General features: G+C 40.0%; 1 protein-coding gene across 16 annotated transcripts in view; it reads left to right on the top strand.

Annotated features, from left to right (window-relative positions):
- LOC142158631 (poly(rC)-binding protein 3-like) overlaps positions 1-23,330 on the top strand; it is a 1,531,228-nt gene that overhangs the window by 456,803 nt on the left and 1,051,095 nt on the right. For 15 of the 16 annotated variants that reach the window (XR_012692823.1, XR_012692822.1, XM_075212788.1 and 12 more), the window contains exon 2: positions 391-534. The exons of the other annotated variant lie outside the window; for it this stretch is intronic. The gene's annotated coding sequence lies outside the window, so the exon portion shown is untranslated. The remainder of the gene's footprint in view (positions 1-390; positions 535-23,330) is intronic. 16 annotated transcript variants of the gene reach the window in all.

Raw genomic sequence — 23,330 nt, 5'->3', positions numbered from 1 at the left:
CAGTATTATGCTTACATGCGTGATTACATACAATTATGTAAATTATATTTTATTAACACCTCCTATGTTAAGTTCATAAACAAGTGGTGTTAAGGTCTTTATAAAAGATTGTGCAATAGTGGGCTAATGCGCCATTTGTGATATTTGTTTGCAAACATGCAATAAGGGTAAATTGGTTTAACAAATTTAAATGTGCAAAAATACTCATAATTTAATATTATATAAATATTCATAAAAACATTTAAAACAGGAAAGATTTCTCTCTATCTATCTATCTATCTATCTATCTATCTATCTATCTATCTATCTATCTGTCTGTCTATCTATCTGTTTCATTATAAAGATAATATTTATGAAAATAATAATGTGCAATATTTATTTTGAAAACAGAGCATTGCCACCAGTGGTTTCGCCATTAGGCCAGCAAAGAGACCCTGGAGGAGCCACAGTAGGAGGCCAGGTAATAGGCTCTGGAGGACCAGCTAGAGGCTCAGGTGGTTGCGGGGAGCCCATCACAGACCCTTGAAGAAGAATGTAAGTGGATTTAATAATTTGGTGGAATATTTTAGTTTCTTGCTTCTGTAGAAAAGTATAGACCTCACAAAATATTGCATTGATGATTCCTTAATATCCTGGGCAAATGCTGCTGTTATAGAGTTGTATTAATTACAACTACACCACAACTACATCTGCATGTGTCTCCAAAAGCCTCTAGTTAGTATCCGTTAAAACCTGTTAACATCCCTTAATAAGCTGAATCTTTAGGATAAGTTATAGTAATGTAGCACCTCTCAACTCTATGGAGCTTGATAAATGTGAGACAAAACTGCACTCTTAGAACAAAAATGTGTTTTTAACATGTAATAATGTTGTGATGTTGAAATAATGTTTTTTTTTTTTTAGCTGCAGAATCAACACCTTGCCTTTTCTAATAGGAACATTTGAAAAAAATATCAAAAATATTTTGGTAAAATTAAAAAAGTTTTTTTTTTTAAAAAAAAAGGTTACATTTTAATGTTTGATTTTTGTTTTGTTATATATATATATCAGTTATATTCAAAAATTGTGTGTTTATTTTATTCATGAAAATCAAATGTGTAATAATGAGACATATTGATTGTAAAGGCTGTGATCAGAGCCGTAACTAGGGTGGTGCGGGCGGTGCCACCGCCCAGGGCGCAAGCCCAAGGGGGCGCAGCAGCCGCCCGCTACCTGCCTCTGTGCCCTGCCTCAATCACACACAGCTTCCCCCACCAGAAACAATTTGTTCCTGGCATCGGAAGCTTGAACGGCGCTGTAGCTCCGGCCCAGCAGCATCCTGCATTAGCATTTGGAACGCAAATGCGTTCCAAATGCCGAACTTCTTGTCACCGACAGGAAGTTAGGCGTTTGGAACGCATTTGCGCTCCAAATGCTAATGCAGGATGCCGCTGGGCCGGAGCTACAGCGCCGTTCACCGCTGACCACCACTGTAAGTAAAAAGATATTCTATAACATATAGCTTTGTATTGGATAATGTATTATGCATTAACATATAGCTAATGTATTGCTGACCTACACTCTGTTGGCTAATGTATGTAGACTGGCTGCAAGTATATTAGAAGAGCTCTAACTTTGTGGCTAGGATAATAGCAAAGGTCTAATCTTTTGGCTACTGGGTAAACAAGCTCCTCCCTGCCCTAAATTATGTACTCATCTGTCACTGCCGGCGCTGGTCCCCACTGGGCTGCTCGCTCATTGCTAGGGTGAAAGATAAAACAAGCTGTCATTAAAAGACAGCCCCCCTGCATCTCTGATTTCTTCATGGTATCAAGAAGCAGACTCAACTTGTATAATGCACAAGATAAATTGTACTGTGACTTTGTCTATATATGCAAAATAAGCACAACATTTAAAGCACACCTATCATACAGAAGGAAAGTTGTACTGCACAAAACTGGTACTATCTCTAGAAACAGTTGACATTGGAAAATATAGTTTACCGGTCAAATAAGTACAAATAATGTGTGTATGAGTGTGAATATTACTGAGTGTAAAATAGAGTTGATTTTTTATTTTAATTTTCAATTGTGTATGCAAAATTGTGAGTTTGAGTTAATGTGGATTATGTCAATAAGTGTCAATAAGAAGTGACATTTAGGGGCTGCACATAGGAAAACTTTTAACCATTTTCAATAAAATTTCCTATTCCCCTACAAAATTTTGCATTCCCTTTTAGACAGTAGACACTTTAGAGTGTATGCAGAGCCGTAACTAGGGTGGTGCAGGCGGTGCCATCGCCCAGGGCGCAAGCCCAAGGGGGCGCAGCAGCCGCCCGCTACCTACCTCTGTGCCCTGGCTCAATCAAGCACTTTTCTTTCAGTAAAGTGCTAGCCACACCCACACATTAGGTTGGCCACACCCACTTGTCAAATGCCACTGCCACTTAGATGGGGGGCGCCGGTGCCCTGTCTCGCCCAGGGCACCAAAATGTCTAGTTACGGCACTGGCTGTGATAAAGGGGTAATTATTAGCAAGGAATAGTGCAGGTTAATTAGGTAATACAGTGAATGGATTAATATTAGTTAAATGTCAGAAGGCAGCAGTGTTTTATGACTAATATAAGTAATTGAGGAAATACACATAGTGCATTCGGATGTGAATTATTTGTAAATACGCATGTATTGAAAAAAATGTGCAATTGCTCAAAAAACTCCAAAACCCCCCACATGTGACAGCTATGCTTATGGGGGAATTACGTGACAAAAGTTATTTACTACCATATTCCCATCATTATGAAATGTGTGCATTTGGATATGGCTAAGGAAATACTCACAAGTTCCTTGCTCTTTATAAACATAAAACTTATGTGCAGGTTGAGTTCAGGCTTGAATCAGGCCCACTGTTAGCAGCTAACTGACCACAGTGTCTACATTATTGTATATTAACTACATACTAATCCATCACTCCAATAATTCAAACTGAAATAAAATTCTTTATACTCCTGACTTTTAGTTTCAGAGAGATTTGATTCAAATCAAAAGCAGGAAATATTTATTCAAATCTTCTGATAAATTGGGTTTGTATTTCAAACTACAGAGTGCAAAAAAGTCTCACAGAACACACATGACTCCTGACCACTTTGTGTGTCACACTGTCTTTCACCTAAAAGGCAAAGTAAAATGTATGTAAATGATGTAGTCATTTGCTATTTACAGAGGGCTTTGATTTATACCTTGCATTTTACTGTTACTAAACTATTAATATCTTATGTTTGTGCTTCTAGGAGAGTCGTTGTATTCACTTTTTTCTAACCTGTGATTTACTTGAAACAAGTAAATTTATGAGTGCCTGGGACAAATAGATTTTTTGCGTTACATTGACATCCATATATATAATTGATATTTTTTAACATGAAAATGCTTGCTATTCTTTGAAAAATTCTTTGTGACGGATGAGTTTTTTGACAGTCTAAAAATGACTTTGTGATGTTATGTTTTTGAATGTATTAATGCCATTTTAAAATAGCAATATCTCATGTTCTCATGTTCATATTTTCTCTTAATTTGTTCAGTTTGGTTAGCCACAAGCAGGTGTAACCCTGGTTATTTATTATTCTGTGATACAGAGTTTATTTAAAATTACCCCATAGCATGCATTTGCTTCAAAGTATATATTGAAAATTACCTTTTAGCAATGTGTACAGTTTTTGCATTTCACAAAGCTAAAATGATATTCCAAGAAGATAATTTAGAAGAAGGGGCAGGGTTTAGGGGGGGGGGGGGGTGAGTACTAAATTGTGGTGATGATGATCACACTGCTTACACCGACATCCTCATCACAAATCTATTATTCACGACATCTTGGCATTCCTGACTGTTGAAAAAGCTGGCTTGCAAGTATTTCCACGCACGCACAGTCTGGCACACAAAATGAAGTCAATTGTAAGCGCGACCCTATTAATGCTGGCTTTATGGGGGCAGTGCAAATATGTACCGGCAGGACAATGTGGAAAGATTACTAAAAAATATTGTCCTGTCGGCGCATACTTGCACTTAAGGCCAGCATTATTAGGGTCGCGCTTACAATTGACGTCATTCTGTGTGCTCTACTGTGCGTGGCTGGAAATATTTGGAAGGCAGCTTTTTCAACAGTCGGAAAATGCCAAGATATCGTGAATAACAGTTTTGTGATGAGTATGTCGGGGTAAGTACTGTCGGTGTGATGGCAGTCGTAGAAATGACTACCTCCGGGTTAGGGGATGAATTAGGAAAAGGAGAAGCGAGAGGGATAGAGTGTGCCTAAAGTTCCCTGGCCATCAAGTCAAGCTGCACTGCATACTGGATTTACACCAAGAAAACCTATTTCCACAAATTTGGGGTATGTCTAATGTTCTGAGCAAAGTTCTCGGTTACTATATCTGTATCCTGTGTGATTATGACCTTGCATCAAGCAGTACTGGCTCTGCATTCAGCAGTCACCTGGCTCCTGATACCTAGCTAAACTACTTATTGTCTCCTGGTTGCGGACACCTGGATTTACAACTTACAGTCTGCTGGTTCCTGATAGATGACCTTGCCTCGGCACACTATTCACAGAGCTCTACAAAGTTTCCTTATAGACGGACTGCGGTCATTATCGATGCTCGCTCTGCTGAGTATTCTCAGTGAAGACTCACTCTGTATACTTCTGCATTGCTACAAAGACTGTTTTATACCAGTATCGTTACAGAGACAGTGCTATATAACTGAATAGATTGTGATATATAGATATATATATATATATATACATATATATATGCATTGTCTTTTGGCTGTGACTCATCCTGGCGTCTGAGTTTTTGCCTGGCTTCTCTTGATTACTCCAATATCCAGTGTATTTCTATTCAGACCATCATGATATACACTGAACTGCAATAAACTCCATCACCTTGTATTCCTTTGAATTCCTAGGGCATTTTTTTGTCGTAAAATGCTCATAACGTTACTCCGGCACCTTTTTTCCATGGGTTTTCAAAGTTTAATTATCTTTTTAACAATTTTTTTTTCTGTGCGGTGCTGCTACAGTGCAGCACCGCAACTTAGTGTGTGTCCTGGTTCAGGCTCCGGCAGCATCATGACGTCACGACGTTGCCAGTGAGAGGAGCCGCGATCAAGCAGAGAAGCGAGAAAAGAACTATAGAAGGTAAGTACAAACTACAGAAAGTGGGGGAGTGGCGCAGAAAGAGAGGGCTACAGAAAAATGAGGGGGCAGAAAGAGTGGGCTCCAGAAAAATGAGGGGGGCAGAAAGAGGGCTACAGAAAAATGAGGGGGGCAGAAGGAGAGGGATAAATATATATGAGGGGGCAGAAAGAGAGGGCTACAGAAAAACGAGGGGGCAGAAAGAGAGGGCTACAGAAAAATGAGGTGGGGTTGGCAGAAAGAGAGGGCTACACAAAAATGAGGGGGCAGAAAGAGGTGAGTTCCGGCACCTTTTTTCTTACAATAAACCACTGTGAATTCCTAATACCTAGCTGCACACTCCACTCTCCTCTCACTGTGATTTAGAAAGTTGTACTGCTGATATTTAACAATACTCCCCTGCACCAGTGAAAATCCCTCTCTACAGCAAAACTCTTCTTTAATTTTCTCCTCTTCCACTGGTGGTGAAAGACAAAAGCTCCATAAACTAGATAAAGATGACTTTATAGTACATGCGCAACACTGATGTTTTTACAGCCCTTGCTGTCCCCATAGAGGCCTATGGGGGTGGTGCTAAACAACAGAGGTTATCCTCTAATTTCTCAGGTGTTAAACCTTATATGAATTGGATGGAGTGTTACAATAGCCATCCTTTTGACTCATCACGGTGGCTCAGTGGTTAGCACTACTGTCTTACAGCACTGGGGTCATGAGTTCAATTCCCGACCATGGCCTTATCTGTGTGGAGTTTGTATGTTCTCCCTGTGTTTGCGTGGGTTTCCTCCCACACTCCAAAAACATACTAGTAGGTTAATTGGCTGCTAACAAATTGACCCTACTCTGTGTGTCTGTCTGTCTCCGTCTGTGTGTGTGTTAGGGAATTTAGACTATAAGCTCCAATGGGGCAGGGACTGATGTGAATGAGTTCTCTGTACAGCGCTGCAGAATTAGTGGTGCTATATAAATTGATGATGATCATCACGGTTTAATATAGAAACCAGATAATATTATTAAAGGTCTATTATTATTCACAGCTTTCCTTCATTGTTCTTCCCTCCTGCACATCATCTTCTCCTAACCTATCCGGTGCTCTTTATCTGATCTAATCTTGCCTTTTTTTTTGAATAAACATTTTATTGAATTTTACAGGTAAATAACAGAAAGTGGGAAGTTGCCATTGTATAAATAACAGAGCAATTAATAACTTCTGAATAAAATAGATAGCGTATTCCAAACAGTATATAAAGGCAAGGGGGGATGAAAGAGAAGAGACAAGAGAGAAGGAGAGGAGAGAAGGGGAGAGGGGTCACTAGCTAACAAGGAAGAAAGAATCGAGTGAGTAATGTATTGATCCATGTTATGAGAGAGAGAGTGAGAGCTATAAGGCCTTAGAAAGCCAAGGAAGGAGAAGCTCCATGATAGTCATTCCAAGGACTCCAGACCTTATTAAAAGGGATGGGGGTGTGATGAAGAATACTTGTAGTGTATTCCATATGATATACTTGCCACATGCGGTTGATGACGGATGGGAGCCGGGGGGTGTTTGGATTTTTCCAAAACAACGCAATTTGACATATACCGGCACTAAGTATATGTGGGATGAGTTTCTAAATGTGTGTTTGGAGATTTTAGGAATAGAGCGAGGAAGCAATAAGTAAGAGAGAAATGGAGGGAGAGAAATCTGAGTAACATTGAAAATTAATTGGTGAATAGCTTCCCAAAGGGGGCGGAGTTTTGGACATTGCCACCAGACGTGGGACAGGGTACCCTCATATCCGCAGAGGTGCCAAGAAAACTGAGTTGTGCCCGGGTATATTTTGTGGAGGCGGTGTGGGACCAGGTATCAGTAGAATATCTTACGGCTATTTTCACAAATTTTAACACAGATGGAGGTCTTGGACAAATTCAGGTGGATCTTGTTCCACTCTTCAGGGGTGTCTCCCCCATGTCTTCCTCCCATTTAAGTTCATGTGGGTCCTTGAGGGGGAGTTTTTGTTTCAGGATGAGCAGGAGAAGGTAGATATCAGACCTTGTGAAGAGGATCGAAGGGAACAGAAAGAGACCAATGGACAAGAGCCATGAATATCAACAACCGATAGTGTCGCATAGATGACGAAATTGGAGGTACTGAAAAAAACTATTTGATGGAATGCGAAAACTTGTCTGTATGTCAGCATAAGAGGGGAAGATTTGGAGCGGGGCTAAATCAGTAACAAAGTTTATGCCACGATGTGTAAAGTGTGAGAAATTAGCTGGATGGAGTCCGGGGATGAAAGAGTGATTATGCCACAAAGGTGTCATATGCCAGGCATTGGGGGCTAAATTCTAGGAGGGTACTGTGTGATTCCAGGGGGTGAGCAAAAATGCAAGATGGGGATGCAGTTGTGATTGGGGGGGTGGGGGTCAGTCTTGAGGTTTAAGCCAGAGAAGCGAGGTAGATGAGATGGTTACAGAAAGAGCGGCTTCAATATCGTTGACCCAGGGGGAGTGGAGAAGAACACAATAGTATTTAAGGAAATTAGGGACACCGAGTCCACTTTCTTGGGTTGGTTTATGAAGAATCTGCATCTTAATCCTTGGTTTCCTAGCAGACCAGACAAATTTAGTGGCCATTTGTTGGAGGAGTTTGAAAGAGATGGCGGGAACTTTAAGAGGTAAAGCTTGGAAAAGATATAAAAGGCGGGGAAGGATATTAATTTTAAGAAAGTTTATCCTACCCGTCCGGGTGATTATAAACTTTTCTCATTTTAAAAGATCTGCTTTGTTGGCAGGCATTAATGGAGGAAATTTGCGACATACAGTTGATAATAGGAGCGGGCAGATAAATCCCTAGCTATTTTAGTTTATGCGACTGCCATCTAAAGTCAGAATTAGATTTAAGAGATGCCAGGAGGGCGAGGGGAACATTTAGGTCAAGGATTTTTGATTTAGAGGCATTGATTTTATAGTTAGAGAGTACCAAAGAGAGATATATCGTTAAGGAGATTTGGCAGCGATATATGGGGGTTTGTAATGGACAGAAGAATGTCATCCGCATAGAGGGATAATTTATGTTCTGAGGGGCCTACTCCAGAGATATTGGGTTTAGTGCGTATTTTATGGGCTAGGGGCACATCAAAGCGAATATGAGTGGGGATAGTGGGCACCCCTGACGAGTGCTATTGTGTATTGAAAAAGGAGAGGATTGGAAGCCAATGGCCAGGATAAAAGCAGAGGGGTTAAAATAAAGGGAGGCAGCGCCTGGTAAGAAGGAGCCCCCTATGCCCATGGCTGCGAGAGTCTGTTGCATATAGGGCCAACCCACCCTGTCAAAGGCTTTTTCTGCATCAAGTGCTATAAGCAGGGTGGGAATGTTGTGAAGGTCGGAGACGTATGTCAGGTCAATGGCTCGACTGGTATTATCTGAGGCCTGGCGGCTGGGGATAAAGCCGACCTGATCAGGGTGAACTAATGAAGTGATGACCGCGTTTAGGCAATTAGCAAGTAGTTTCACAAATAGTTTGAAATCGAAGTTTAAAAGGGAAATGGGCCTGTAAGCTCTGAAATGGGATGGGAAATGGGCCACAGCATTGATGATCTCGACCAAGTTTGGGTATGACTACAATGTCTGCACGAGTGGTGGCTGAATCAAATTTAGACCCAAGCAAAAGAGAATTAAAGAGCTCAAGAAGCATGGGCATGAGTGGGTTTATAAAAGTTTTATAGTATATGGCCGTGAGGCCATCAGGTCCCGGGGTCGACAAATTTTTAAGTTCCTTTATGGTCTGAGAAATCTCGTCAGTTATAGGGGTATTGAGAAGGTTGTGTGGGAGAAAGAGAGGGCAGGGCAATAGAGGACAAGCAGTCTTTGATTTTGGATTGTAGAGAGGCAGAGTCAGAGATTTAGGATGGGAGATGGTATAGGGTAGAGTAGAAGTCTCTAAACATGACTGCTATGAGTTTAGGGTCATAGGTGAAGTCACCTGAAGGTGTTTTGATGGAAGAGATATGGTTGCGAGTTCGCTTATCATGCAATTTCTGTGCCAGAAGTCTGTCTGCCCGTTCTACCTTCTCGTAGAACTTCTGGTGGAGCCATCGTAGGGTTTTGGCGTCTTTTTTGGAGAGGAGTTGTTGTAGCTGGCCCCACAGTGTAATCAGTTTGAGGCGGGTTTTATGTTTCAGGAAACGCTGATGTAATGTTGTAAGAGAAGCAATTTGCGTTTCAAGTTCTGTAATTCAAGCTTTTTGTTTAGCAGCGGACAAGCCGATAAGTGTGCCACGTATGGTAGCCTTGTGAGCTTCCCAGAGAATGGAAGGGTAGATATCCGGCAAAGAGTTCTAGGAGATGAACCCTTTAATAGAATTAGAAATGGAGGAGATCTGGTTGGGTTTCAAGAACAGAGTGTCGTCTTGATGCCATTTCTGGGGGGGAGGTGTGTGGGCGGTGAAAGGCGATTTCCAGGAGAACCAAGGCGTGGTCAGACCAGGAAACTGGTAGAATGTCCGAGTTTATAAGTTGTTGGGTGGTTAAGTGATCAATAAGAATGAGATCAATGCGAGTGTGGAGGTTATGAGGGAAAGAAAAGTGGGTATATTGTTTGCCAGTGGGGTGGGATAGACGCCAAGCGTCGTGAAAGTCATAAGATTTAAGGAGGAAACCAGGGTTCTAGATTCCCGATGAGAGGAGGCATAGGCAGAAGACAAAGAGGAGTGATCCACACTGGGATCTAATGTGGAGTTAAAATCGACACCTATGATAACTTGGCCTTGGGCTAGAGAGGATAGGTGCTCGAAAAAAGCTGAGAAGAAGGTACCCTGTCCCACAGTTGGGAGCATATAGTGAAAATAAAGATAATTTGGCAGGGCCAAGAGATCCCACCAGAATTATGTATCTACCTAGTGGATCTGCTGAAAGGGATTCAAGTGAGAAAGAGATATTGCGATGGATGAGGATAGCAGTGCCTCTTTATTTACTGTCAGAGGATGCGTAATAAGTGTGAGGGCATGTTTTACATGTCAATTGTGGATGAGGAATCTTGAAGTGTTTTTCTTGTAGGAAAATGAGGTCCGCCCTAAGACGTTTAAAGTGTTCTAGGGCCATTGATAGTTTAGTAGGGTAGGCCATTAGCGTTGAGGGAAAGAATTTTAAGAATCATGGATGGTCTGAGTGCTTAGAGTGTATAAGGGAGCTAGTGAATGAAGGGGGGAGTGGAGATAGGGAGGAAATAGAGGGAGACCAGTCTTCCCGGAGGGAAATCGATTCAGGCTTGAACCAAAAGGTACAACATAGGTACCGGAAAAGAGAGGCGAGGCAAAGGCTGCCTAAATTAGACGGAACAAGTTCCTGATAGAAATTTGCAAATGCGGGACAGTGAGTCATTAAGAGGAGGCCATGAAAGTGCATAACACAATATAAATAGAGGGAGAATATTTACCTCCAACAAGAACAAACTAAATTTGTAAAGAAGAACAATCAATCTACAAAGAACACACTAAAAAAACTAGTAAAACTAGAACATATAATTAACAAATTCAGCTAACATAGAAGCAGGGTAACAACGTGTCCAGGGACCTCCAGCAGGAGACAAGGTTGAAGTTAAAATGACCATGATAAGTCAATAGAACTCGGCCACCTGGTGTCCCCCGAGACAGCGGCCCCCCTCAGGGAAGGAAGTAACCAGAAATCTAACGACAGATCTTATATGTCTTAAAAGAAGTGCAACTTAGTACAGTGAGAATTCTACCACTAATTAGAAACGAGTATAAACAGTAGGAATAAATGTTATAAAAAAACAAAACAAAGCAAAACAAAAAGAATCAAAACAATCAAAACAAAAAGAAAACTCACAACATTATATGTTAACTGATCACGAAATGCAAATGGAGAGTCAGGTCAGGGGTACCACTGCGACAGGGAAGAACCAACGAGAGAAAACGTAGGACACAATGAGGTTCAATAAACTAGAAAGATCAAGCATGGGTATTAGACCCATCCCATCACAGCGACACCCCAAACAAGAAAGCCATGGAGTTAGACATTAAGCATATTGTGACCTAATGGTGAAGTGGGAACAATAACATTAAGGAGTGAGTAGCGGGTGTATAATCCTAGAAGTAGACGTCTTAATTGTAATATTTACGTAGTTGACCATTCAGCTTGTGGAGGACGTTTGAGGATCGCTGATGATGTAGACGGAGATGAGTTCGGGGGGGTCAACAAGCTTCAAAGTTTGTAACAGGACACGACCTTGTTCAGGAGTCTTGACTGAGTGTGTGTTTTTTTCGTAGGAGAAGGAGAGCTGGAGGGGAAAGCCCCAACAATAAAGAATACCAGCAGATCACAGGTGTTGCGTGATGTCAGCGATATCTCGTCCTTTCTTTAGAGTAGTTGGTGAGAAATCCTGAAAGAGGAGTGGGTTAGTTTCAGAATAAGAGTTGTCCCGTTGGCTGCATGGGTGATTTTCTCCTTTGTAGAATAATAGTGTAATCGTACAATGACATCAGGAGGAGGTTGAGATGGTTGGGGTATGGGCGGAGATCCAACCGAAAATCAGAAGACGGAAGATCTTGGACCAAAGAGGAAAACAGTACCTGCAAGTAGGAAGATAAATCTTTTGTTGAAATCAACTCCGGTACATGTTTGAGTCTAATAATATTTTGGCGGGAACGATTTTCCTGATCTTCCAGTTGGTCTTTTAGAATGTCTAGTTCAGCATGAAGGGCTGTTATGTCTTGGTCAGTTTGAGTCTGGAAAGCACAGAGCTCGTCTGTTGTTTTTTTCAAGGAGTCAGTACGTGAGCCCAGAGCAACAAGTTCAGAGCGTAATTACGAGACCAGGGCCCGAAATTCAGTTTGAATGGTGACTTTTACTTGTTTCATTACCTCGGCCATAGTTGGCTGAGGAGAGTCTGTATTAGAGTCCTGTCCCAGAGATGCCGAGGAGGACAGAGCAGCTGTCCTGCTGCTCCTTGAGAACATGCTGGGTGTTTGGGGTGGAAGTTGTTTCTTGTGTTTGTGGGACATGGGGATCCCGTTGAGAAGAAAAAGATTAAATGAGAGTGAGGTCAGAAACAGGGGAAGTGCTGTGGTTGAGCACTTTCATAGCAATGTGTTAGAAGTTGGCCCACTCCAACGGGTCACCTGTAATTAAAACATGAGAGGACCGGACTAGAATATGAGAGAGTTCTCACAGTAGGCGTACAGGCTTTTGTTCAACCGAGATTATGTATTTATAGATGATAATTGGAGGTGATCCAGCCAGAGGAGAAGTACTCTGGAGCAATGTCATGAAAGAGGAAGGTGGGTAGTAAGAACAGCTATGTGTCCAATTTGGAAGTCCGAGCTCACGTATGTGGAGAAGCTAACTCTCTGGATGGGACGATGCCCTTGCCATGATGAGGGAAGGGAGCCCACAACTCCCAATTGTCAGCATATAAGTGAGGGAAGAGTGGAGAAGGGCTGAGGAAAATATTATTTTGAGAACCCTGCTCTCGTCTCCCAACAATGTGGCAGAGGAACTGCTCAGTGTGAGTCTAGATGGGGAGGATGGAGGTTTCAGTCAGAAAGTGAGACTTATGGGGGAGCCCAGACACAACGTGGGAAAAGGGGTCCCATGGAGAGGATAGCCCAAGGTGTTGGTAAGTCCGAGAAGGCGTCCCAGCCACGCCCTGGTGCACAGTTCTCACAGAGGATGATATAAATCGTTTTCTACTTCTTTTCCTCTTTTGTTAATTGCTTTTTTACATAGGGAGTAGAATCAGCCAGTGGCAGTAGAGCCACAGTAGAATTAGGCAAAGATTTTGTGTCGAGTCTGGAGTTTATCAGGATGCTTGGGCCAAGGAAGATAATTATGGACCCCTCTTGTCAGGTGAATGATGTTGGCTCAAACAGTGTGGGCACTTCTGAGGAAATGGAGAAGGTGAGATGGTGGGGGGATCTCTTGAATTGCAGTCAATTAGTATAGTTTAAAATGCCAATGGTCCAGAAATATAAGAAACAAGAACCTTGTGTTCATCTCTGTCCATCTAGGTTATGGGTCAGTGTTTATATATATATATATATATATATATATATATATATATATATATATATATATATATATATATGTGTGTGTCTCGTTCTCCCGTGGATCTAGTGAGGGTGCAAGCTGGGAGCTATGTCTACCCTGTGAGTGCTGCACTGATTTATTGTGGGGGGGTTGCTTGCAGGGAACTTTGAAGTTAGGTTAATCTGGAGTCAGGGTGGGAGAATGAGCCGTCAGGACGATGATGAGCGATTTCAGGAGCTGTGCTGCAGGGAGAGGGATGTGGTACTTGAGTAAGTGTCTCAATTCACCTCAATGATGGCACAACTCTGTCCCAGATTAAAGCAGGCTAGGTCTTAGTTGATGCACATAGTGTCCGAGAGTCCAGAGAATGGATAGTCGGGCTCGGCAACGCTGTAGCTGGAAAGCAGTCAGGCAGACTACTTGGTGGTGGTGTGGAGACTAGACGGCTCGGACGGGAATGCTGCATAGGAGGAGACCTGAACAGATATCTGGTGACAAGGTACAGTGGTAGTAAGACAGCGAAGGGCCCGCGGGGATATTGCTGGGGACTTCCGCCGGTTCAAGGAGCTGTTGCACGGCGCACACTAGCAGTAGCGGTCCGTGAAGTATGAAAGGCAGGCGATGAAGAGGTAGGCTGGTTGCTGGGGACACCTCAGGTGATGATCTCTCGTGAGGGCAACTCCAGTCGTTCCAAATGTGGGGCACGCCAATCCTTAGCTCCTCCATCTATTAGGCAGCAGTCCAGCTTCGATGGAATTAAACTGCCAAGATGAAAAGTAGTGGTTACAAGATCGAGAAGGAAGAATACTCCAGTGAGGGTGCCAATCTCTGAGTGTATGATGGTGAAAAAACATTGATGACAGGCATTATTTATAAATGTAGTGAGGAGCTCACAGATTCTTCATCCGGCCAGTATGGCTGTGAAGCCCCGCCCCCAACTAACATGTGTTTTTATAAAACCATCACATCATATATATGTTGACTCATCGCTAAAAGTATAAAAAGGATCCCATAATAGTTATGATAGGAGTATCTGTGCCATTGTTTTTGTGATCATAAAATCTAGTTCAACAGTTTTGTAATTGATTCATTTGATTTTTGAGTTAATCTCTGTGTCACTCCCTGATGTATTGTAACACATGTCATACTGTTTCCTTGCAGTATGTATAGTGTTTCTGTTCTCAAGTGATCTCACCCAAAAACAGTATAGCTCAGAAAACTAGTTTTGCATGTCGGTACAGAGAAATTTTGTAATATAATAATATAAATACATATCTAAATATGAAAGATGTACCTACATTTATTTTTGGACATTTCTACACAAGCATATAAACTCTTTACATTCAAATGAACTTATACCTTCAGCCACACATCAAATTTATTAAAATAATTACTCATTTGGTAACACTTATTGCATAAGTATTTCACTAATTCACTATATGATTTTGTTCATTTAGTTCCTGTTAATATCTTTGGCCGGTGTCAATATCTTCATTGTTTCAGTTGCCTGGCAATGGCATCTGGCATCCTATTGCTACACCTCGAGAATAGCTGATTGCCAGTAAACGGCAACCAGTGTCTTTTCTCCTTTACAGCCGGCTTCTAGCCAGTTGCTAGGCAGCATCAGTTCATTTCATGCAAAGCGAGATTGTTGCTCTTTTGGAAGGCATCTCATTTTAAAGGGGGCTTCTATAGTCGAAGAACTCTCGAAGGAGTTCTAGTAGTTTATGATCACTTTCAATATTGCCTTTAACATTTCTTTGAATAATGAGCTGAGCAAGAATTATGTTTTAAATAGAACTTCATCTCAAGTTATCCAACATAATAAGAAAGAGTTTAGACATTAACCTACATATTTTATTAGCAATACATGATGCATGAGGAGGAGGATAATATGAAATGTAGGGTGTGTCCATGGTTGTTTGGGATTAAGATTAGACAGCTGTGGTCCTCTACAAAGAAATTTAGATGGCCATGTCCAAGATAGGTAATCCACTGATCTGGATTTGCACACTTCATTATGTCATTCTGGTCACAATACTTCTTTGGTTTCATTTTTAAGGAACAATGTAGCCTTAGCCACATGCAGCAGGGGGAAAGAAAGAGAAAGACGCAAAAAAAAACCTACATTAGGCTTCAGAATAGACGCCCAGCCAAGCACTTCATTGAAAAACAGAAGAGAATAGTAGTCTTTAATCTTTCTGATGACATAACCATTTTTTCTGAGATGTGTGTTTTTTTCCAAGGGATTATCACTTGTTGAAACCCACTGGCAAAAGGTGAATTTTGAGGTGAAGTTACACAACTATCAAAGACAATTGAGATTGAAAGATTTTTTTTGCTAAGCACAAGTTTTCCAGACAGAAATCTGGTCCATTTTAAGACAAAAGTACATTTGCACATCTATTACTTCTTCCATAGAAACATTTATTAGATTTGTTAAAAATAATGGAAAGAAATAGCACTTAAATCAGTGAACATCATTGAACATGAACATTGTTGTCTGTTCTGCGGATAAGGATGGTGGCATAATATTGCTTAATCATACAAGTAATATCAAAGAGGTAAAAAGACAATTAGTGGTACCTGTCTATTCTCATTTATATAAAAAAAAGATATTGATGCAATTATAAACTTAGAGTTACAAAATGAGTGAATCACTGTAACTAATTTCTTGCACAAAATTTTCCAAAAATAATAAAATTCAGAAAACTTTGGTTAATCTGTCTGGCAGGCTGATCATTCCCTCGCTTTACTTCAGCCTGTGGTTTACACATATTCATTTGTACGTAACATTTCTTATATTCTGAAACACTTATCTGTGCTTGACAATATTCCAACATCCTGTATACTGGTCACTATGTCTGTACACCAGTATCCCACACATAGGTATTAAAACTATTAGGGATATCGTGCCCTCCAGTCCATAGTATTATGGTCCACCGGTTGATTAATTGTTGCTATTGATTTCACCTGATTTTGCATAAAAATTGTTGTTTGATAATTAATTTTATTTACAACTACAAATTTATTAATGTAACAATATGAGAACAGTCACATTTTGGAAGATTCATTTTTTTTTTACAATGCAGGATACATAGATAACGTTTTCATGATGTGAATTGGGGATGACTCACACCTCGCAGCATTCATGCTTACACTTAATTCTCTATATAGTACCATAAGATTTACTCTGAATTCTAGTTTGACCACCGTTTTTGATATGATGACCACCCTGTGTGATTTAGGCTTCTTAAGCACTGTTTACAGAAAATTTACTTACACAAATACACTATTATAAGCTGGAAGTTTTCATCCGAGGCCATTTAACACACACACACACACACACACACACACACACACACACACATTGTTTCAATAAGGTCAGCATCGTATGTGTCTGGTTAGTATGTAGGTGTTTGCAGAGAATAAAGGAAGATTCAATGGTTCCTAACACAACTGATGTACAGTATTGCATTAATCATGTTAAAGAGTGGTTGAGTCAATTACTGATCTAGAAAAAAAATAATCTGTTAATTTTTATGTCAACTCTTCATTTAGAAAAAGATATAGCAAAAATTTAAATATTTTACTGATTGTGATTGGGATAAAATATTATTAAATATTCATTATTTGACATCCATATAGAACAAAATTGACTCATTAATTTTATGAACTCATCAAAATAATGCATGTATAAATGTCAAATATACGTGCTCTACCAAAATGTATTTACCAAATATATTTTCTTATTTTGATATTTCAGCTCTATTTCCTATAGGGAACAAGTAGTACACAGTGGGTCAAAAAAAATCAGGAAAATACATTAAAAAAAAAAAGTAAAGTAAACCTTTGTTGTATGCAGGGATATGTAATGAACATTTTTACACATAAACCCCTAAATATTAGTTTATATGCAACTTTAATTTCTACTTCTGTTATTAGGAAATTCCAAAGCTTGTCCATCCTATTTTAATGCATGTTCTTTCGCTTTCTGAATAAAAAAATTAGGGTAGCTTTTCTGAATTAAATTATCTTGCATCCTCTTATGTGGGAGAGAAAGTCTTCTTCTAAAAAACAATTTCATCTAAGCCTATTCATTTGACTTTTGCAAATATTTTCAAGCCAAGGTTTAAAGTGACCGCTATTGTAATATTTAAACACTGTTTTTGTATATTTATTTGAGAAAATCTTCTCACCATGTGCTGAGAGGGTGATATCAAGGAAACTTCAAATGATAAGTGTTGGTAATCAAAATGTTGACAAAATCAGAATCTAATTCAGGAGCCCCTTTCCAAGTAATAAAAAGATCATCTATATACTGACCAGAAAGCACTAGATTTACCCTGAAAGGACCACCCCAAATGTAATGATTCTCAAACACACCATATAGCAGTTCACAGCCTAGTGCCCATAGCTGTCCTTAGTGTCTGTAAATATAATTGGAATCAAAATATAAAATTATTGTGAGTGAGAATTAAATGGATAGAATTCAAATGAAAGTGACATTGTCTCTCAGAGATCCCACTGCCCTTCAAGAGTATATTTCAAATGGCATTAACTCCAACCTTATTGGATATGTGGGTGTTCACAGAATTGAATAGATAAATGCAGTTAAACTCAAATGCACTTAACTCCCAGGTAAAGGGCTGGCTTGTAAGCCAAACACAAAGAAGCCTTAGATGGGCATAATAGCAGCCAAGACATCATTAGCCAACATTTTGAAACAAAAGCAAATAGTTTATATTTGGCATGTATGCATGCTAAGATAGAAATACAATATTCTTTGGATGATAAAGCAAACAAAATGTTATACATGATATGCTCTATCACAATTTACTCAATAAATAATTTATTATTTTCTAATTTTCTAATGTTCTACATTCTGAAAGTGGCTATTAGCTAAATCAAACTGGTACATGATTAACTAGTTATAATTACAAATAAATGTTGGAGCTAGAAATTAATGAGCCCCATATGAAAGTTGTGTTTTAAAATTACTTTAATTTTAAAATAAAGATGTGGTGATTTAGGAGTTATCTTTCTATATCGTTTGTTACAGCAGATTTAGCATAATAATAAATATTGGGGTCCATGCTGAGTTTGGTGTAAAGCATAAAATATGTACTGCTCATGCTCACAAAAAGAAGTATACTCTTACGTCCGTAATATGGGAGGGAAGGGGTGTGCAAATGCAGACTGAGTACAGTTAGGGTATGTTCATGTAATTGCGAAATGGGGCAGACCTATATAGGGATACCTATCAGTAGCTGTATAATTTCCGGGTGCTTTATGGTTGGTGTAAATGCACACTGGTGCTGACGACGGTCACTAGCACTTGTTAGCTGCTTCTGATTGGCTGCTTGTGGCTTTACCTCTAAAACTGGTAGGTTATAGCTTGTGCCTTTATTATATGATTTTGTAATCATATTTTAGAATGAATATTTTGTGGCTATGATTCATACATAAAAAGGAATTTCTAGTACTGAATAATGTTTTCTCTATCAAAACAAATGTTTAAAGCCTTTTATTGTGCTTATGACTTAGTTGGTTGTAAGTGTATATAGGTGTAACTATGCCCAGGGGTGCAGAGAGAGAGGGGAACAGGTACTAACAACCAGGGTACCATTCATGCTTTGGAGATCGGGTCTACACAGAAGTCCTGCTGGGGTTTTTTCTAGTGTTTAATTTTTTGTATCTTGATTATATTGTCATGCACAAGCTTCTTCCACCATGGAGCTCATACGATGATGACAAGACATCTACAAGACAGTAAGTGACTCTGTCTGCCTATCTTCTCCAGTCTGATGTATGCCGTCTGCTGGATCTCTTGGAGCCAGGCTAGTGAACTGTCTGTTACATGTATATCATGTATATCACATCTGGATTATTTACATGTCTTTTCAAATATTATGGTACTATATCTTTCAGCAACTGGCAAACACATTTATAAACTATTGATTTGAATATAAAAAAAATTGAGATACAAAGAAATAAAGTTCAATGCATCTTCTAAGTATTATTATAATCTTGTGAAAAAGGTGTTAGCTTTCTCAATGGTGCACGTAACAATGTAGCAATTGTTTTTTGTGAGGTGGGCTAGTGTATTTTTACATGCAAGGCACACACCCAAAGAGACACGGTCACACACCCAATTGTGGGATTACACCCCCTTTGCAGCAGCACAATAATATCTATGATACACAACTATGGAGAGAGCCCCAAGAAGTTACTGTACCAAGGCGCATATGTGACAGGAGCATGAGCCCCATTAGGATTCAAACCATTTGTGACCTACAGTCACACATAAAAGTGCCTTAGTATCCAAAACTGTCACTTTTTACTTTCATTTCTGTACTGCAGGCATATGAGTACATAAACAGAATGATCAAATTTTAAATGATTCCATCTTACACTTAGCATTAGTATGGAGTAAACTATACAACTTGTTCCTCCAACCATGTCTGTAGTATAATGTTTTAGTTTTCAAGGAATGGAAATATATTATTTACATTGTTTCAAAGTAGTAACGTTTGCACATGTTGGAGTTACTAAGTTGATTTTCCTGAGCTGTCTTTTCTTTCAGTCCTGGCCAGCTCTCCCCAGTTTAATCTTTCAGACACAGTTCATTCTGAAAAATGACAGCTGCAATCTGGGTGCTATGGGCAACACCTCCACTTTTTCTTTTTAAAAGATTTAATAAGTTTAATAAGTTTATCCCCTAAAATTTAACATGTCCAAAAACAAGCATATCACTTTCCCTCCTCCCAGATTCACCACCTATTCTCATACCTCTCCCAAACCTGCAGCTTAGTGTCACCCTTGTTTCCGTCCGTTCGTTTATTTTTCACATCCAATCCCTCTTGCAGTACTGTCAGGTCCGCCTTTGATATAATTCTAGAGTATGTCCTGTTTTTACCCAAGATATAATCAAATATCTCATATATTCTCTCATCATCTCTTCCCTAAACTTCTGTAATCTTTTCCTATCTCACCCATATATCCCCACAATCCTTACGAAATGTCACAGCAAGACTGATCTTCATTTCTCACTATCCCACTTTCATTTGCACCACTTCACTTCACAAATCTGTATTTTCCCATCTCCTGTCTACATTTTTTTATGTTTTATGCATACTGTGTTTTTCCGACACATGAAAATCAGTGGTGACAAAAATATAAATAACACATAAACCCTAAATTGAATCACAATATATCAGTGTCCAACAGATATATATATATATATATATATATATATATATATATATATATATATATATATATATATAAAAGCTAACCCGTGCATGATACTCATGCATACACATGTGTGTTCATGAGGTAAAATTGCCTCACGGAAATGAGTTTGAGCCCTCAACTCGTAAATTTAGCCTTTACTACCCCTCCCACGGGGGGAAGGGGGGATGATGGAAGTTAACTGACTTCACTATTCTAATTTTTTGACAAATAATGTCAGTATACCAAATTTCAGGTCAATTGGATGAGCCCTTTCTGAGAAAATAGTTTTTTACACACACACACACACACACACACTAACAAACACCACTACACATGCAGGGGCGGATCTAGAAAATGTTTGTACCCGGGGCGAAGTTAGAGGGGGGCAATTTAGGCCCCGGCCCCTTTCCGACTTCTGAGGCTGCCGGTGGCTGCACAGTATGTGCAGTTCTGCTCGGCAGGGACAGTATGCTGCCCGGCTGCTCTGATTGTGTTTAAAACACAATCAGAGCAGCCGGGCAGCACACTGTCACTGCCAAATGGACATGCACATACTGTGCAGCCGTAGGCAGCAAACCCCTGCTAGGGGGGGGCGATTGCCCCGATCGCCCCCCCAGATCCGCCACTGTACACAATTGTGTTCATGAGGTAAAATTACCTCACGAAAATGAGTTTCAGCCCTCAACTCGTAAATTTAGCCTTAACTACCCCTCCCATGGGGGGAAGGGGGGATGATGGAAGTTAACTGACTTCACTATTCTAATTTTTTTGTCAAATAATGTCAGTATACCAAATTTCAGGTCAATTGGATGAGCCCTTTCCAAATCGTAAATTTAGCCTTTACTACCCCTCCCACAGGGGGGGGAAGGGGGGATGATGGAAGTTAACTGACTTCACTATTCTAATTTTTTGGTCAAATAATGTCAGTATACCAAATTTCAGGTCAATTGGATGAGCTCTTTCCAAATCGTAAATTTAGCCTTTACTACCCCTCCCACGGGGGGAAGGGGGATGATGGAAGTTAACTGACTTCACTATTCTAATTTTTTTGTCAAATAATGTCAGTATACCAAATTTCAGGTCAATTGGAAGAGCCCTTTCTGAGAAAATAGTTTTTTCCACACACAGACTAACACACGCCGCTAGGCTTTTATATTATAGATATATATATATATATATATATATATATATATATATATATATATTGTTATGAGCGTTTTGTCGCTATCCAATAACGATTGTCGAATCTCGATTTGTGTTTCCAACGCACAAAGATTTAATCTCAAAAAATAGCAGAATATATTAAAGCAAAATAATAGTAAGTACAGCCGTTACTTATCGCAGGCGCTCTGGATCCAGTGTACAGTCATTTAGTCCTGAAGTCTGTGGTCTAGGTGACTGAACACTAGATGAGGAGCTGCTGCTTATATGCAAACAGAGATACAGTAAAACAATGCAAAGGTGTGGCTGGCTTCTATTGGTCCAGGCATCAGGAGGGTCCAGGGGGTAGCAGATCATAGGGTAGTTTAATCTCAGGAATCCAAAGGAGTGGGTCACCTCTCCAGGGGATGGGTTCTGATCTTCCTGCCAAGATTTCTAATCATAATAGTCCATAATTCCTTAACATTAATAACTTGCGTATGCACTCTGCGATCCCTTCGCAGAGTGAACCGGACAGTCGCAAATGTGAAGGGGATTAGTATGATACCACACATGATATGATTCCTTCAACGTGTACCATATGTTTTACTGATATGCATTTAACTTATAATATTACACATAAATACTACTATATTTCGACATAAATGACTATGTGTTGCAACTACCATTAATGTGTACTATTTTACAAGTGTGCGTGTTTGTGCGAATGTATGTAAAAGACTAAATACTGTTGTTGCCACGTGTTGCAGCTGCGTACGCCCTTCCACGCCGCAGCGTGCCCTTTCACGCCGTGGCATGCCGTACGCATCTTTGCAAACAAAGACAACCAAGTTTGCTCGATTTTAATTGAAATGACTTTATCCAATTTGCTGACTTCGACAGCTCCACCCTTTGATAGTATAATAAACTATCACCTAATCACCGTTTCAAGTTCAGGGTTATACAACACTTCTTCACATACCATGATCTCGGTATCTTGCGCCACCCTTTCAGTCTCGTTCTCAGTGTTTCTCCTAGAAGACTGTTTTCCACACTTCAACACAGTAGGAACACATTTGACACATAAACCAATTGCTAAGATGACACCCAGTATAAGGAGAAGGAGCTTACCTACACTAGCAACCATTTCCTGTACCCACTCCCCCATACCAAAGAACCATTTCACAGGGTTCAACCATGAGAACCAACCTGCCACCTTTTCCCCGACCTCATATAACGACAAATTATGGTTCCTTCGAAATTCCCATTTCAGTAGCAGAATTTCATCCATCTTCCGGTCTATAACCTCCTTAGGGTCATCCGTATTATTGGTGATGTACCTGCAACATTTGACACCGAACTGGGTGGCCAGTGTCACACACTACCCACCAGTAATAGAGGTGAGATAATTTAGTACCAGTCTATGTTGCACCAACTCCTTCTTGTACGCTTGTAGCTCCCTTCCAGTATACCTGAAAGTGTCATCATACATCTCGGTGATATTGTCTATTAATTTAGCTAGGTCTTGGATATATTTAAAGTTTAACGTTCCCCGAGCGGTCCTGGTGAGATCTAAAGCAACCATAGCTTGGAAACCCGCGGTTTCACTAATCAATTTTGTAGCTATGGGTTCCTCACCAGGTTCATACTGTGTGTGTATGTATGGTGGTGATGTAGTCTTGTGAATACCAACCATTTCTTCATGAGTAATAGTCATGATTTCAGGAACCAGTTTAGCTAAGAAACACAATCCCTTGGAACTCGGAGT

This window comes from Mixophyes fleayi, chromosome 5 (assembly GCF_038048845.1).
Source record: "Mixophyes fleayi isolate aMixFle1 chromosome 5, aMixFle1.hap1, whole genome shotgun sequence".
NCBI lineage: Eukaryota > Metazoa > Chordata > Amphibia > Anura > Limnodynastidae > Mixophyes > Mixophyes fleayi.
Note: the sequence above shows the minus strand (reverse complement) of the source record. Positions and strands in the feature narration are given on the sequence as shown.